The sequence below is a fragment of the Lissotriton vulgaris genome, chromosome 3_1, assembly GCF_964263255.1.
Source record: "Lissotriton vulgaris chromosome 3_1, aLisVul1.2, whole genome shotgun sequence".
NCBI classification, from domain to species: Eukaryota; Metazoa; Chordata; class Amphibia; order Caudata; family Salamandridae; genus Lissotriton; species Lissotriton vulgaris.
This window is the reverse complement of record NC_141689.1, coordinates 800236622-800253111: the sequence shown is the minus strand read 5'-3', so window position 1 is coordinate 800253111 and position 16490 is coordinate 800236622. Positions and strand designations below refer to the sequence as shown.

The 16490-nt window shown below is 49.5% G+C and overlaps 1 protein-coding gene across 1 annotated transcript in view; it reads right to left on the bottom strand.

Moving 5' to 3' along the window:
* The window catches only part of SLC12A2 (solute carrier family 12 member 2), a 394678-nt gene that overhangs the window by 11351 nt on the left and 366837 nt on the right, over positions 1 to 16490 (bottom strand). The gene's annotated exons all lie outside the window — the stretch shown is intronic.

The window sequence follows — 16490 nt, the reverse complement described above, 5'->3', positions numbered from 1 at the left end:
TCTCACGCAGATTATCACTTTAGCATTAACAATGAGGTGCAGAACGCTAACTAGAAAAAAAATGATTGTACTGCGGAGGCAGGTAAAAGATGCTGGCTTCAGCACAGGACATCTGGGAACCAAATATTACCTAGGCGCACAAGAACCTAATTAGTGAGCTATTATCGCTTGACTGTAAAGAGTTACTGACCTTGAGCAGTGTAAGACCATCTTTGATCATGTACACATCTAGTGGGGATCACACAAATACATTTCAAACATTACATTTTTAGGCACTCTGAGATTAAGTAATTTGTCCAGAATCACATGATGCTCAGCCTAGTTCAGTGATCTGAGACTAAGTCATCAGGTACCAAAGTCAGCAGCTCTAACCACGAGGCCACATCGCTTTCCTGCTTTCAGAATATGTGGAAGAGTAAACGGCTGATTACCACATAAAATGCTGCGGCACAGAGCAACCTAAAGCAGCTTCATTTCATGCATCCAACCTGTAATGTTTACTAAACAAATAATGGAATGAGGGTAAGCTATAGGCAGATATCAAATAGTTAAAACTGAGTAGGACAGAAGCATCCGTTCTATTCCTAGAGGAAGTCCTTAAACTCATTGTTAGCTAAGGAATGTGGAATGTCAAGGAGTCAAAAAAAGGATCAGCAACACTTTCAGAGCATTACAAAATAAAAGAAAATAATCAATTGGTGAAAGAAGTCATTACTGAAACTGCCCGCTATGCACTATGAATTTAATGTGTTGGTGGAAAGCTATTGAAGGCAAGGCAAAGCCAACTGACTGAGCTTCAGCCCTGCTCGGCTTACATTTGAGCATCCATATAGCAATCATCAGCTTGTGGGACATGCACCCTGACCTCACACAAGAGAAATGACCATTGCCACCAGCATCTTGGTTACTACAGCAGTGAACGAAGCTATCTACAAAAAGGACTAAATATGGAATGGTAAATTATGCTTTGAGGCATGGTAGTATTTAGTTCCCCCACAATTTCAAAGTCTGCCCGCAATGAATAACTCGAATTTAACAGTTGTATGTTGACCCCTTGGACCACTAAATTATTAGTACGTTTTAGGATAGATCAATAAGCTACAAATTACAATACAAAGAATTAGAATAAACAGATAAGTAGTCCTCCAGATAAGTAGTCCTCCGCGACAGATAGCTCGAGAATCACTAAAGTAATGGGTAACAAACTATTGCTATTTCAGGTATAGACAGAAAAGGTTGCATTTTATGTACAGGAAGGGTATATAGGAAGGTATGGTTCTCAATCAACAGTTTCAAGTTACTTTATTCTTTGATAGTTAACTAAAACCATTGCAATATTAACACTTAAAGTAATAAAAAAAATTGCCAGGCATTCAATGTAATTTCATCCACCATTGCCTCCTATTTAGGCACTGGGATTATACAATGACAATCTTCTAGTAAAACCAGTTAAAACTCAGAGATAGGAAAAGTTCCTTACAATCTAAAATTACAATTGATAGTGGTGGTATTAATACACCTTAATTGGCTGAATTCTCCCAGAAGTAGGCAAGATTCCTTTCAGTCTAAAATCGGAGTTAATGATCATGATTAGGGCTCCCGGTTTTCCGTTTTTACACATATAAATACAGACGGAACGAAAGTTTTCCTTGATCTGTATTTATATATAAAAAACGGAAAAATACTAGTATATTTTGCTGTGCTGCCGTCTGGTGTCTCACCTTCCTTAGAGGGTTAAGAGGTGACAGCTTCCGTGGTGCACACAGAGCTGCCAGCCGCACCCAAGTACTTCACAGGTCTATGAAAGACCATTTACTTGTTCATGAGGCTGCTTTGTTATTTCACCCCTTTTAGAGCCCCTGCCAGAGTCAGATTAGGTCGGACTTCAAAACTGCCAAGGTTTCAGATTGCTATGTAAATAGGAGTGACATTTCAACTACCATGAGTGATACTTTCACAAGCAAAATAAAGCAACGCGTAATAGGGAGACAGGATATAAGTATCAGAATTTACATCCATTTAAGCAACTAGAAAAAGAAGACTTTAAAACTGCAGCAGAGAACCAGAAATTAAAGGGCACTCCCCTTGTAACTTTACCGTACTGTTAAGGTCGGCGGGACGGCCCGGTTCCTCTAGAACACGGGTACTCCTAGTACGGCCCGGCTAAGTGAAACAGTCCTAGATTTTGTTCTCCCTCAGTGCTTGTCCATTGACCAGTATCATGTTGTCTTAAGGTCGACCTGCAGCTTCAAAGCATTACAATTGTTATTTTGAGGTTACGTTATTTTGGGCAATTTTTTTCTGCCAGGGTAAGGAATTTTACAAATCTGTAATTCAATGGTGTGCTTTTCGGGTTCAAGCAGGCTAGCACTGCTTGTCTTCTGGTGCGGGTGCCTTTCTGCTTGAGTGATGCTTTTAGTAGCTGTCGCAGTTCTTGATGCAGTTCCTTGCATGAACAGATTAGATGTAAGATATCTCCTTACTTGGTGTTACACAGCCTACACGTATCTTGTACCTTGTCCTCAGCCATGGTGGAAGATGCGGAGTTCACAGAAAAATACCCAATCTGTGCTTTAGAAAGTACATTTTTATGGTTTTAGGATATCCCTGATTGAACTCCTACAAATCACTCACCTCACAAACATTATTCAAAGTCATCCAAGCATGAGCTCTGAGAAGCTAGCCTTGTCCTCCACCAAGGAAATTTGTTTTATGGACTTCCAGACTAGCTTTTTGAAGGTTAAGTTACCGAGTTTTGTATCTTAGAGTCCCACAAGTGGAGTAGTTTCCGGGGCCAGCTGAAGGTAATTTCTAGCTTGGGAGTGCTCCCTATGCTGCATATCATGCCGCAGCAGATGATTTTGCGTGTTTGTTGTGGCGCATCTTATCTTATGCCAGCAGATAATGTAAGAGCTGTATCTGGCTAAGACTTGTTGTAGTAGCACCAACTCTAACCATATTTGAGCAGGTGATTTATAGGGTGGGAGGCTGAACATTGTTCTGTATGCTTTGACCTGTGTGTTGTCTAGATCCTTAGCAGCTCTTCTCCTTATTGCTACGCTGCCATAGGCGATCTAGGGGAGGAGTTTGGCCTAGACTACCTTCAAAAGCAGGGTCAAAGACGGCCCCATCAATTTATTTGCAAGGCTTTGCATCGATAGAGCTACTAGCAGGCCTTTCCTTGTTATTTCCTCTTTCTAGCGCTTAAACGACCCTTTCCTTGTTGATTGTGACTCCTAGATACTTGTACTCTTGACCTGGGTCGAGTTTAGTGCGACCCAGGAACCAATGTCCCTGCAGGTTTTTTTTTTTTGTTTATTAACCTTGTCCGAGTATTACACAGATTTATTTTTAAGTTGTTTTTTATAGCATAGTCCTGCATTTCCGTCAGTAAATGTTGGAGACCAACGTAAGTGTCGCTAAGCAGAACAATGTTGTCTGAATACTGGTTGGTTAATGTTTTCCTTCCTATTTTGGGTGAATGGGAGTTACAGGCATTGAATGCCTTCGGGAGGTCGGCCATGCATAAATTGAACAGGGTTGGTGCAAGCACACAGCCCTGTTTCAGTACTTTTGTTGTGGGAACTTGCGAGGAGAGGTGGGTGCCGCCACCTAGTTTCACCTGCACCCAGGTGTCAGTGTGTAGAAGCGACAAAATGCTTAGGATGGGCTTTAGTATGCCCCATTTCACCAGTTTCCCCCACAGTCTGCCCCTCTCTACGTTGTCAAATGCGGCACTAAAGTCAATGTAACATAGGTGTAAAGGCAGTGTAGAGATTTTTGCAGAGTCGATCAGTAGAGATATTGTGAGGATGTTTGCTGTTGTGGTGGCCATTTTGCGAAAACTAGTTTGGTTCAACAGTATTATATAATTCGCCTCAACCCAGGATGTAAGCTCCTCTAAAATGATGCCTGCGGGGGCGTGGCCAAGATGGCGGAGTAGAAGGACGCGGCCTCGGCGAGCTCCTCCGGCCCAGGCCCCTGAGCACCTTATTTATCGCTGATCTCCCCCCACCGTCGCTAGCTGGCGACAGCGGGTGCAGTGGAGAACTGGTAGACCTTGCTGGGAGAGAAATCTGCGCGCCAGAATGCACTTTTGGCGGACTGTGGAAGCGGAGCCGCGACCCTCAAAAGCTGCGGCCCGACCGGAAGTGCCGCAGGGTCTGCCCTGTGAGTGAACTCGAGCCTGAGGCGCTGTGCGGAGGCCAAGGGGACCAGCTCGGGTCCGCCCCCTACTGTAGTGCGGAGCCGCTGACAGTGGCGCTGAACGAAAGCGACCGGAGCGGTGAGAAGTTGGGGCCCCGCCAAGACGAACGATCGATTTACAGCCGTGGATGGGACCGGTGCTGAGGACTTCGGAGACCTTGCCGGCCTGGCTCGGGGCACGAGATCGTCCCACCCGCTGAAACCGGACAGGAAGCGGTGGGTGCCTGGTAGTGCAACTCGGGCCCAGAGGAGCCTCAGAAACCTTTGAAGCGACTGCCGCGGGGTCCTGTTGGCCCCCATGTTGTGTACGGCTTGGGGTCCGCTCGGGGGCTGCTTGAGAGGCAGCGTGCTACGGAGCGTGGACGCCATTTTGACTTGGAAGCTACATCCCGCCGGCCTAGCACGGAGGTGGAGCGGGCAGGAGTATCCGCCCGGAGAGCACGGAGCCGTGGAGAACGGGTGTTAGACTGCACTACAGGAGCGACGTGCGGCCTCTTCGGTCAGGGCGGTCACACAGCGGGTAGCTAAGTGGTGTTGTGAACACTACTATCGCTGGTGAGGATTGCACACTCTTATTCGGCGCCCAAGATGGCTGGCAACAGGGGGAACAGGAAGGGTGACCGCACCCTGCCGGAGATGCTGAACAGGAGCAATACTCGGCAGGACCGTGGACAGCCCTCCCCCAGTCAGTCTAGCAGTTCACAGGGGGCGAGCGGAGGGGAGCCACCAGTTACTAGGTCGTTCCTTGAGTCGCTCTTTAGCTCCCTACGGGATGACTTCCAGACTCTCAAGCAGGAAGTAGCGGGGGAGGTACGAGAGGTCCGGAGAGAGGTTGATGGCCTGGGAGAAAGGGTCTCATCCGTGGAAGAAGCGGGACATGCCCGGGACGAGGAACTCACACAGCTTCAGCAGGAAGTGATTAGGCTCCGAGACCAGCAGATTGATCTACAATCCCATGTGGAGGATCTCGAGAACCGTTCCCGGAGGAACATCAGGGTCCGGGACGTTCCGCTCGGAGAAGGGGAAGAGGCGGCCGCCTACTTGCAAGATCTGTTTCTGGAAGTCCTGGGTGAGCCCCCAGACTTCACTCTCAGGATCGATAGGGCACATAGAGTGGGCCCACGACGTAGAGCCCCGGTGCCTCCCCCCGATCTTCTAGCTTTCCTGACGGACTATCCCCTGAAAGAAAGGATTCTGAGGTTAGCTCACACTAAGCCCTCCTTGGAGTTCAGAGGCCATAGGGTGGCCCTCTTTCAAGATCTTTCAGTGGTCACCCTACAGAAACGCAAGTCTTTTAAGATTGTGACTGATTTCTTGCGGGAGCATGACACTCAGTATTCTTGGGGCCACCCTTTCCGTATTATCTTCCGCTGGAACGGAATATTGCATCAGCTGCGCTCCCTTCAGGACACCTGTACTGTGTTGGGCATCACGGCGACTGACGAAGATGGCCCCACTCCACGTCGTCGCCAGATCACCAGGGATGGCTGGCAATCGATCCCTGGCCGCAGGTCTTCGACTTCTTCGGTGAGACCGGACTCGCCTACTATCCGGGCTGAGATGGATAATGCTGTGCGGGAGGTCGCTAGAGAAACGGCGACAGAGGAGGTGGCTTTGACCGCCTAAGAACTCTCCGGGGGGAGATAGACATCGCTTCTTTTTGAGCTGCAGGTTTGGGGGCCTGGGGGGTGGGGGGGGGGAGCGGGGGTGGTGTTGTGGCTGGACGTCCACTTTCGAGACTTTACCATAGACTTGCCTTTTTGGGCCGGCCTTGGACAATGGTTTCCTTGACTCTTTTTTTGGAGGGACGGGGACAGTGTTTGGGGTTTGGAAGGGGTTGTTTTGGGGTGTTGGGGTACCGGGAGGGTTCGTGGGAGTTGGGTGCGGGGAAAGAAGTTGTCCCGTGTGCTATACTAGGAAATGTTGCTTTACCCGAGTTTCTCCATTTTGCTTTGCTTGGTGACAATAGGTTGGAGCATGGGGAGGGGGTCTGTGAGGTTGGCGCGTATGTGGCGGGTGATTTGGTCGCACTGGGGCCGGTGGTTGGTACTAGGCCGCGCTGCGCAAGGGGGAGAGGCGTTGCATACTGTTGGTGGGTGATCGACTTGCTGTTTGAGGGAGTATGCTCACCCTTGGTTTTCACCATACAGGACACTTGCGCCTTTACACACATTTCTTCCTATGCCTCCTCACTCCTTTAAAATCGTGACGCTGAATGTCAGGGGTCTGAACAATCCCGTTAAGAGGCGAGCGGTGCGTTCCCTGTTGGAGAACACCCAAGCGGATATTTGCCTCCTTCAGGAAACCCACCTATTGCCACAAGACACACATAGGCTACTCTTGTAAATTTCCGACGCAGTTCTTTTCTTCAGGTCCTACCAAGACAGCCGGGGTAGCGATTCTAGTGGCTCAACACTTCAAGGGGGAGCACATCCATAAATTCGCAGAAATTAAAGGGAGGATGTTGGCACATAGGTTTCAGGTGGGGGGGATGGTATTCACGATAGGCTCTCTTTATAGTCCTAATGACAAACAGGAGCGGTTCTTGCAGTCTGCGGTGGAAGAGATTTCAGCCTCGCCGGATAGGCATGTTATCCTTGGGGGCGACCTTAACATGGTCTTCGATTCGGTAGTCGACAGATCGGCTCAGCGCTCCCCGCAAGTCGGGGAATTCTCAGCTAGTTGCAAGGCGCGACTTGCGGAGGTGGACCTCCAGGACCTCTGGCGTCATAAACACCCCGTGGACAGGGATTACTCATACTACTCCCACGAGCACAAGACCTACGTGAGGCTTGATCACCTCCTGGTCACCTCCCCGGTGCAGGCCCTTGCGTCTACCGTAGACATGGGGGTTATTTCCCTGTCAGATCATGCCCCTGTTGAGGCATCCTTCTGCTTGCCACCGTCCGCCGCCCCGGCGAGGGTCTGGCGCCTCCGGGATACTCTGCTCCACAGGAAAACGGTGACGGACCGTATTGAGCAGGTACTTCGTGAATATTTATCGCACAATGACAACACGGATACTACCAGAGCCACCCAGTGCGCAGCTTTGAAGGCGGTCCTCCGAGGAGAGTTCTTATCGATACCTGCGGCCAAAAATAGGGAGCGTAAGATAAAGAGGGATGAGCTCACTGACAGGGTCTGGGAATTGGAGCTGATTCACCGCAGAACCGGGGCCCCGAGGATTTGGCGGCAGCTTAAAGAGGCAAGGAAACTTCTTGCTGCCTTAGATGTGGACCGGGCGGAATATGCGGCCCTTCGACTATGCCATGCGTTTTATACTGGGGGGGATCGTTGAGGCAAACTTTTGGCCAATAGACTCCGGGCCACCAGGCAGAGCCAGTTGGTGAAAGAACTCTGACCCCAGGGCGGTATAGTGACGGAGGACGCCTGCATCTCGGCCGCGTTCCGAGAGTTCTATGGCAACCTCTATGCGGGTGACCCACCGGATGTGCCGGCTATGACCTCCTACCTAGACTCGATCACTTTGCCCTCCTTGGACCCGCTACAGGCGGACCACCTAAACAGGGACATTAGCATAGAGTAAGTAGTGACAGCCATTGCCAGACTTAAACACGGCAAAGCACCAGGCCCGGATGGCTACTCAGCCCTCTTCGATAAGACGTTCTGCGGATCGTTAGCCCCTATCCTCGCCCGCCTTTTCAATTCCTTCGCGGAACCTGGAGCCATCCCGCCTGATCTCTTGAGGGCTTCCGTCACGGTAATCCCCAAACCGGGGAAGGATCCCAAACACTGTGGATCTTATAGGCCGATATCTCTTTTAAATGTCGACCTGAAACTTTACACTGGGATCCTGGCAAGCCGCTTGGCGCTTCATCTGCCCGGCCTTGTTGATCCGGATCAGGAGGGCTTTGTTCCGGGACGGCAGACGGTGGATAATACAAAACGGGTGGTCCACCTGCTGGAGAAGGCATCCCGGATTCCGGGTGAGAGGATGATGCTTACGGTCGACGCAGAAAAAGCGTTCGACCGCGTGCACTGGCCCTTCTTGGAACAAGTGCTGGTGAAGGCGGGTAACGGTTTCGCTCTATGGTCCTCTATGGTCCTCAACTGTTATAAGGAGCCATGCGCGGCCATACTTCCGCAGCTTTCCCCATTGAGAGAGGCACAAGGCAGGGTTGTCGCTCAGCGGGTGCGGACTCGACCGGCGGTGGAGGGGATACGGATGGGTGGCTTTACCCATGCGGTTAGTCTCTACACTGATGTCATCTTCACACTGGCTACACCCCGGACATCACTTCCGGCCTGCATGGAAGAACTGGTTGCATTCGGCACGGTCTCGGGCTTTAAAGTTAATATGGGGAAGTCGGTGGCTTTGGATATATCCCTGGCGCCTGATACCAAAGCGTACTTGCAGAACAGGTTCCCGTTACTTTGGTCCTCGGAGGAGATACCGTATTTTGGGATTCAGATTGCCCCTGCGTTGCCAGCCATGCTCTCAGCCAACTACTTGGCCTTGGGCGCCAAGATCAAGGCCGAGCTGGGCCGCTGGAATCGTGGCATCCTTTCCTGGTTGGGTAGGATTGCTGCCGTCAAGAGGACGATCTTGCCACAAGTGCTCTACTTATTCAGGGCCCTGCCGCTGCTGCCGAAGGGGTGGATACAGCAATTGCAGTCGGACGTAGCCCGTTTCATTTGGCAGGGGAAAAAGCCTAGGATACGCAGGACCCTTTCTCTTTTGTCTCCCGACGCTGGAGGGTTGGGCGTCCCCGACTTCCGGAAATATTTTCAGGCGACGCAATTGAGGTACTTGATCGAATGGTGCAGGTGGGAGTCGGATAAGCATTGGCTTTTCCAGGACCAAGCAGTGGCGGGGCGGCCTCTGCAGGAGATACTGTTCCTGCACCGGACTCATCGGCCTAAGAATCTTTACGCATCCTTCATTACTAGAGTACCTTTGCGACCTACCTTAGGTATGACCTCACCACGTTTCCTTCGTCCCTTTCGCCGCTAGTGGATAATCCTGCCTTCACCCCCGGGATGGAGAAAGGAGCCTTCACACATTGGCGCCAGGCAGGATGCAGAGCTTTATGTCACCTGTATGGCCCCGAGGGTATCATCCCGTTCACGCAATTTCGGCAGGAATTCTCACTCCCTGAAACAGAGAGACACCGCTATATGCAGGTGCGGCATTGGGCCCTTCAGCCACAGGTGCGGGAGGTGGCGGATAGGATGCTTTCACCGTGTGAGAGATGGCTGCTGTCCCGTACATCGGACTCTAAACTAATCTCGGACCTGTACAAGTTTTTGCAATTACCCTCCACACACTTCCACAATCCAGGGAGGGTTAGATGGGAACGGAAGCTTGGGAGGACACTGAGCCCCAAGGAATGGGACCACATATCTTATAGGGCGCGCCACTCAGCCTATCATATGGGCCTCACTGATACCTTTACTAAAGTGTCCACTTACTGGTATTATACGCCTGAGCGGATTCACGAGTTCGACCATAGTAAGATGGACACGTGCTGGCGGGGGTGCGGACATCGGGGCATGCTCACGCACATTCTCTGGGACTGTCCTCTCTTAACGGACTACTGGAAGGAAATGCTGGATGAAATTGACTCATTTCGACATAGAGCTCCCACGCTTCCCGGCATATACCCTGCTAGGACTCCCAAATGCTCTAATGTACCCCCTCAAGTCCAGAAGAGGCAGACAGATCGCTATTGCACTCTGCTCTGCTGTTCAGAATATCTTGGCGTACAGACAGTACCCACGATAACGGGCTGGCTCCACAGACTTTGGCATGTGCTGGGGATGGAGAAATTGTCTTTGGTGGTGGCTGGGGATGTAACGCAATTTAATGAACTGTGGCAACCATTTCACTCTTTGCTGCTCACAGAGTTCAGGGAGCTCACTTGCCCGAGGTACCTCCGCCTCCTGCGGCTTACGAGCCCACCAGCGCCTGATCAGTGAGAGGGATGAGATCCTCCTCCCCAATTGCCTATAGCCTCGGGAGATAGGCTGCATGTTCGTAGCGCACTGGACAGTGTGGGGGGGGGGGGGGGGAGTTGGGGGGACATTGGGACGTTGGGGTGGTGGGGAATGTTTGGGCTAAAATGTTGTGACATGCCGGACTCTTGCTCCTTTTCATTGGCTGATCTTATACTGCTGTATATAAGTTTGGATGTGTCACACTGAATGAATAAAATACTTTAAACCTAAAATGATGCCTGCGAAGTATTTAGCTACATTATCTATCAGAGCTACTAGGTGGTAGTTCTTAGGCTCGGCCTTATCTCCTTTTTTGTGGATTGGCACAATTGTCGAGCCCTTCCAAGTTTCTGGTATTCTGTTAAGCAGCCTAACTTCCAAAAAGAGAGGTTGTAAAATCTCAGCCCAGTCCTCAGACTGCTTTGAACATTGCTGGTGGAATGCCACTAGGTCCAGGAGCCCCTTCTTTCCTCCTTTTAGCAATCTGCTTTTTAATTAGCAGCGGCTGCTATCTGCGCTTGATATATTTCCTGTAGCTGGTAGCTTCTGCTCTCTCGTCTCAGTAGTGCATGCTCCAGCTTGTTGTTCTTGAATCCAGCTGTTAAGAGTTTGTGCTTCGGCGCTTCCCATTTAATTATTAAAGTGAGTAGAGGAATTTTACCCAATTGGCTTCACTGAGGTTTGACGCGATGCCCTAGTGTTGAGGGTTAATGATCCCGTTCACCTACATTATTTACCGAATGCCCAGAATTATTGCACTTTGTTTAGGACGTGAAAATTTCGCAAATACACTAAGATGACACACCTCTGAGGACATGATCAGTTAAACAATAAGTATTGCAAAGCTATTGGTCTGTTTTTATATTTAATCCGAACTAATTTATGTATGCACAACCCTTCATTTTGGCTAACGTAACTGACTGTGATCACTGTTACATTCATCTTAACTATGAGACAAGCGGCGTTTAAATTTTTTTTTAAAAATTATCCCGTTCACGGTCTTCCAGAAGCGGGAGCTGTCCTCGCCATTTGTACCATATAGCAGTTTTGCCCAGGTTGCGTTCTCTTGGTCTCTGCTAATGTTCTATTTTAATTTTTTCAGTGATGCCCTTTGATCCTTCAAGATGAATTGTGCACTGTCATTTCCTGGGAGTCTTCTCAGTATACGTAGAGTTGTATTTATTGATTTTTTGACGGACTTAAGCTGTGTTATTTGATCTTTTGGAATTCAGTTTTTTTTTTAATATGGTTTCTGGAAGTTCTTTTTTGTGGGGAGTTTAACTCAATCAATCACGGAACTTGTAAAGCACACTACTTACCCGCGAGGTGCTGGGAGAGGGTGGTGGGGGGGGGGGGGGGGGGGCAAGGGTGTTGCTACTGCTAGAACAGCCAGGTTTTGAGGAGTCTTCTGAAGGCGAGTAGGTCTTGGGTCTGCCGAAGGTGGGTAGGAAGGGTGTTCCAGGTCTTGGCGGCGAGGTAAGAGAAGGATCTGCTGCCGGTCGTTCGTTGGAAGCGGGGGACAGTGGCGCGGGGAAGGCTGGCGGATCGGAGCTGGCGGGTGGGGTTGAAGAAGCGGAGTCTGCTGTTCAGGTAGGCTAGTCCGGCGTTGTGGAGTACTTTGTGTGCGTGGGTGAGGAGCTTGAAGGTGATCCTCTTGTCGACCGAGCCAGTGAAGGTCTCTCGGGTGAGGGGTAATGTGGCTGCGGCGGGGTATGTTGAGGATCAGTCGGGCGGAGGCATTTTGAATGAGTTTTAGTCGACGCAGGTGCTTGGCTGGGGTTTCCCGCGTAGAGTGCGTTGCCATAGTCCAGTCTGCTGCTGGCGAGGGCCTGTGTCACTCTTGTGGTTTCGGTCGGGATCCACTTGCAGATCCTGCGGAGCATGCGGAGGGTGTTGTAGCAGGAGGAGGAGACTGTGTTGACCTGCTTCGACATGGAGGGAGGAGCAGAGGATGAATCCTAGGTTGCGTGCGTGGTCGATCGGTGTTGGTGCTGCTCCCAGTGTTGTCAGCCACCTGGAGTCATCCCAGTCTGAGGGGGTGGGTGTGTGTTCTAATAGTGTAGCAGTGAACTATCCCCAAGTGGCAATTTGATCTTTGTCTGAAAGCTTGAGTTCTATAAAGTTGAACTGCAGCTTCAGCCTGAGAATTTATATTGTTTGTTGTACATTTGATCCTTCTTTAGTTGGAGGTACAAATAGGCCCCAAGGTTGAATCTGTCCTAATGGATCCCAATGCGGTGACTGTTAGCTGAAGTTACTGAGGGCGATGGTCGCCGTCACACTTGTCCCCCATTCTGGAGAGGCTCATGGGTCGGTGCTCCCTTTGTGCCTGATCTGGTGAGTAGGTGGCGAGCATGTCTTCCCATTCTTGTGTTTTTAGGTAGGACATAATTGCCCTCCCATCCTCTTTCTGATTTGGATCCAAGATCCATGCACTTGGTCCTCCTTGTTGAACCAGGGGGTTTCCTTGGGCAAAGAATAGCAGGGTTGTTGGAGATTGTGTGTTTACTGAAAGGGTTGTTTCGATCGGGGTGCTGTAAATACTGGTTGTCATGTTTGTTGTGAGGCTAAGGTTAGTTTCTATAATTTGTTCCCCGTTTCCTCTCCTTATGGCTTCTGTAATCTCGCTCAAATCCTTGGTTTTTCTGGTTGCACAGTTCCCATTCCTGATACCAGATTATAACGGTGGTGCAGAGGTTATTTGGGTTTTGTATTCCATGGAAGGAGTCCCCTGTATGTAGCCCTCTTGGCTTATTTTTATTGGCGAGCGCCCTGAAAACACGGCTTCGAGGACCTCAGGGGATGTGCTATCTGCTGCTTGCGTCCCCGTTGCATGTGTTGGAGATTGAGGCTTTATTTGTGGTTGCTGGTCTTGATGTTGTGCTGCTCTGGTATCCAGCTTACCTTCATCTAAGGGCGGTGTACTTGGGGCAGGTACTTGCAGCTGTAAGGGTAGTAGTGGAGATTGCAGGCCTTTGAGAGTTGTATTGCTAGAATAAAAGACGCCTGCATCCCTTAGGAAGTTAAACTTTGTATACATTTCGGGTTGGTTGGAGCACGTGACTTTAGTAAGTCATGTCCGTACTATTGTCTCACTTTGGTCCCGGTCTGTTTCCATGAGTGGTGGTGCAGCACTGTGCTGAGCTTTGAGGTTCCGTTTCTTTCCTTTTCTTCCCCCTGTCCTGGGTGGCATGGTTCTTGTTCTTCCTGACCTCATTAGGCCCGATTAAGTTTGAGGGAGCTGATCAGCAGCTGTGTCCGACAGGACAGAGTAGAGTAGTGGCTTGTTTGGTTGTTCTGCGTTACATTGTTAGGCGTTGTGTGCTCTCCTGCAAGTTGTACCGAGTGGCGTCCCGCTTTGCTTCGGGCAGCGTTTTGTTGTTTCCGGTTGTGGCCGACTCCTTGCTGCACAATGTGACCCGCTGCTGCAGCACTGCTATAGTGCTTTAGCACAACCTCTGTAGCGCTGTGGTGCGTCCTTTGTCACTGGCCATTGCCCTGTCCTTGCCCTGTTCCTGTGGACACTGCTGGAGGTTGAATGTGCTATGGGGTGGCCAGTGACCCTATGGAGCGATGCATGTGAGGGGCTATGTGAGGGGGGAGGATGATGAGTGGATTCAGCAAACAACGCATGCGGCACACTGGCTAACTGAGCCAGCACCCCATGAGCCATGGACTTGCTCCACTATGCTATGCATTCACTACACCAGCATCCACCCCTGGACCCGCTTCCACTGCGTGCTGTGAACTCGCTGCCACTCACTTCTGGCGCTGCTCCGCCTGGATACAATGATCTTCAGCAGAGCTCCAGCCGGACAACAAACACTCCTGGCTCTCCAGCTCCTGCTTGGACTGCAGAGGGCGCCACATGGGGGCTAGAAGGGCACCAGAAAGGAGAGGAGCTGCCTCGCAGTTGTTGTTGGGTGCCTGCCCCTCTTTGCTTCACTCCTCTTCGCCCCCTGATGCCAAATCCTCTCCCCAGTTGCCTTGGGCCCTTGAATCTTCCCTCTGTGCATCAGCCACGGACCACACACCAGCCACGCCCCAGCTGCAACCGGCTCGGTGCCAAGGTGCACAGGAGGAGCACCGGGCTGGCGTGCAAGCCGTTAGGAGTGCGAGAGGGTCGCGGAGACTCGGGAGGTTGCGTAAGCGGATGCCAGCTGTGGTAGAGAAAGTCCTTTTTTGAAAAGGCGAGAACACACCGGGTTATGTGTACTGATTATTTCTGAGTATATTAGACATGTATGTAATAATTCATTTTCCACTCATAAAGATCTATTTGATGTTATTTATTTTGTATGCATCTTTGATATTCTTTTCTCTTTATGTTTCTCTTTTTCTATCTCCTTATTTTATCTTTTTTATATATTTATTTTGATTATTTAGTTTACAAAAGACATTTTCACATACAAAACATTAGGATAGTTTCACATAAAATCTGAATTATATAAAAAACATCATTCCTGTTTGAAGCTTCATATAAACGTAGATGCATAAAAAATAAATATCAAATAGATCTTTATGAGTGGAAAATGAATTATTACATACATGTCTAATATACTCAGAAATAATCAGTACACATAACCCGGTGTGTTCTCGCCTTTTCAAAAAATACTTTACCTTGCCAGGGTTCATCCTTTAAGGCAGGGGCCCCAAACTTTTCCTACAAAAGTAGAGAAAGTCCTTGCCAGCCGCTGCTTGCTTGCTGCTGAGCCTCAAGGTCGCGATTAACGGCCTCAGTTACTAGCCGCGGTGGGAGCCGCGGTGGCAGCCTCTATTCTCCGCCTCTCCCCTCCACAAGATTCGTGCAGGACGGCGGGTTAGTGGGAAAACCTGAACTGGAACTTCCAATGAGAAGTCTGTTTGAAATGAAAGAGGTGCAGGTACTCAATCAACAGGAAGGGAGTTCCCGAAAGGATCTGTGGCTCCTCGATTTGAGCTTTGACTGTACTGAATCTTGATACATTGAACAAAACTCCTGCTTCTGACTCTCTTTATCCATGCGAGCGAGAGAGAAGGTTGGGCAAATAAAGCTTATTCAGAAGTTAAGTATAATTGCTTTGCATTCCAGACAAGCCAATTTGAATTAAGCTCTTGCTTCTATGGTCAGCCAATGTATGCTATTATGGAGTAACATGATAATGATCCAACTTTCTTGATGAATTCAGCAGTCTGGTACTGGTGTGAAGGAATATGCTACTTACCAGTATGCATCTGTTCTTGGCATGTAGGGCAGCTGACATTCATAACTGTGCATAGATCACCGCCTAGTGTTGGGTCCGGATGATTGCACATTGTTGTCCTGGAAGAGTCTTCGAAGTATCACGAGATAGGTGGCTCCTCCCCTGGACTACAGTGCGCATGGGCATCCTCAGATTGTTTTTCGCCATTGTGGCAGAGATGGAGTGTAATACTGAAAGTGATGACCATGCTTGAAAATGATTCTGAGTGCTACAGCTGCGACAGGCACCGGGGAGGAGGGTGAGCGATATGAATGTCAGCAGCCCTACATGCCAAGAACAGATGCATACTGGTAAGTAGCATATTCCGTTCGAGGCATGTGGGCTGCTGAATTCATATCTGTGCATAGAATAAATAGCAGTTACCTCCTTAGCGGCGGTTGCCCGTGCCAGCGATGGCAGTCTGAAAGAGTTCTGAGAACAGCCTGTCCTACAGCAGCTTGCTGTTTGGAGTGTACATCTACGCAGTAGTGTTTGGTAAATGTATGTATGGTGGACCATGTGGCTGCTCTACATATATCCTCTAGAGGAATGTTACCTAGGAAAGCCATGGATGCCCCTAGCTTGCGTGTGGAATGCGCTCTTGGGGGAACTGTTAAAGTGCGTTTAGCCTTTTGATAACAGATTTGTATGCATTTAACAATCCATCTGGCTATACCCGATTTGGAAATAGGGTTGCCTTTGTGGTGTGGAGAGAAGGCAACAAACAGTTGTTTAGTCTTTCTAAAGTCTTTTGTCCTGTCGATGTAATACAGGAGAGCTCTTTTAACATCCAAGGTGTGCAGTGCTCTGTCTGCCACTGAATCTGGGTTTGGAAAGAAAACTGGCAGTTCTATGTTTTGATTAATGTGGAACTGCGAGATCACCTTTGGCATGAACTTGGGGTTGGTGCGCAGCACTACCCTATTAGCATGAATTTGTAGGTAGGGCTCTTGAATTGTCAGGGCTTGAAGCTCACTGACTCTTCGTAGCGATGTGATGGCTATTAGAAAAGCCACTTTCTATGTAAGAAACTGTCTCACAAGAATGAAGAGGCTCAAAGGGAGGCCCCATGAGCCTGGTGAGAACGATGTTTAGATTCCAGAC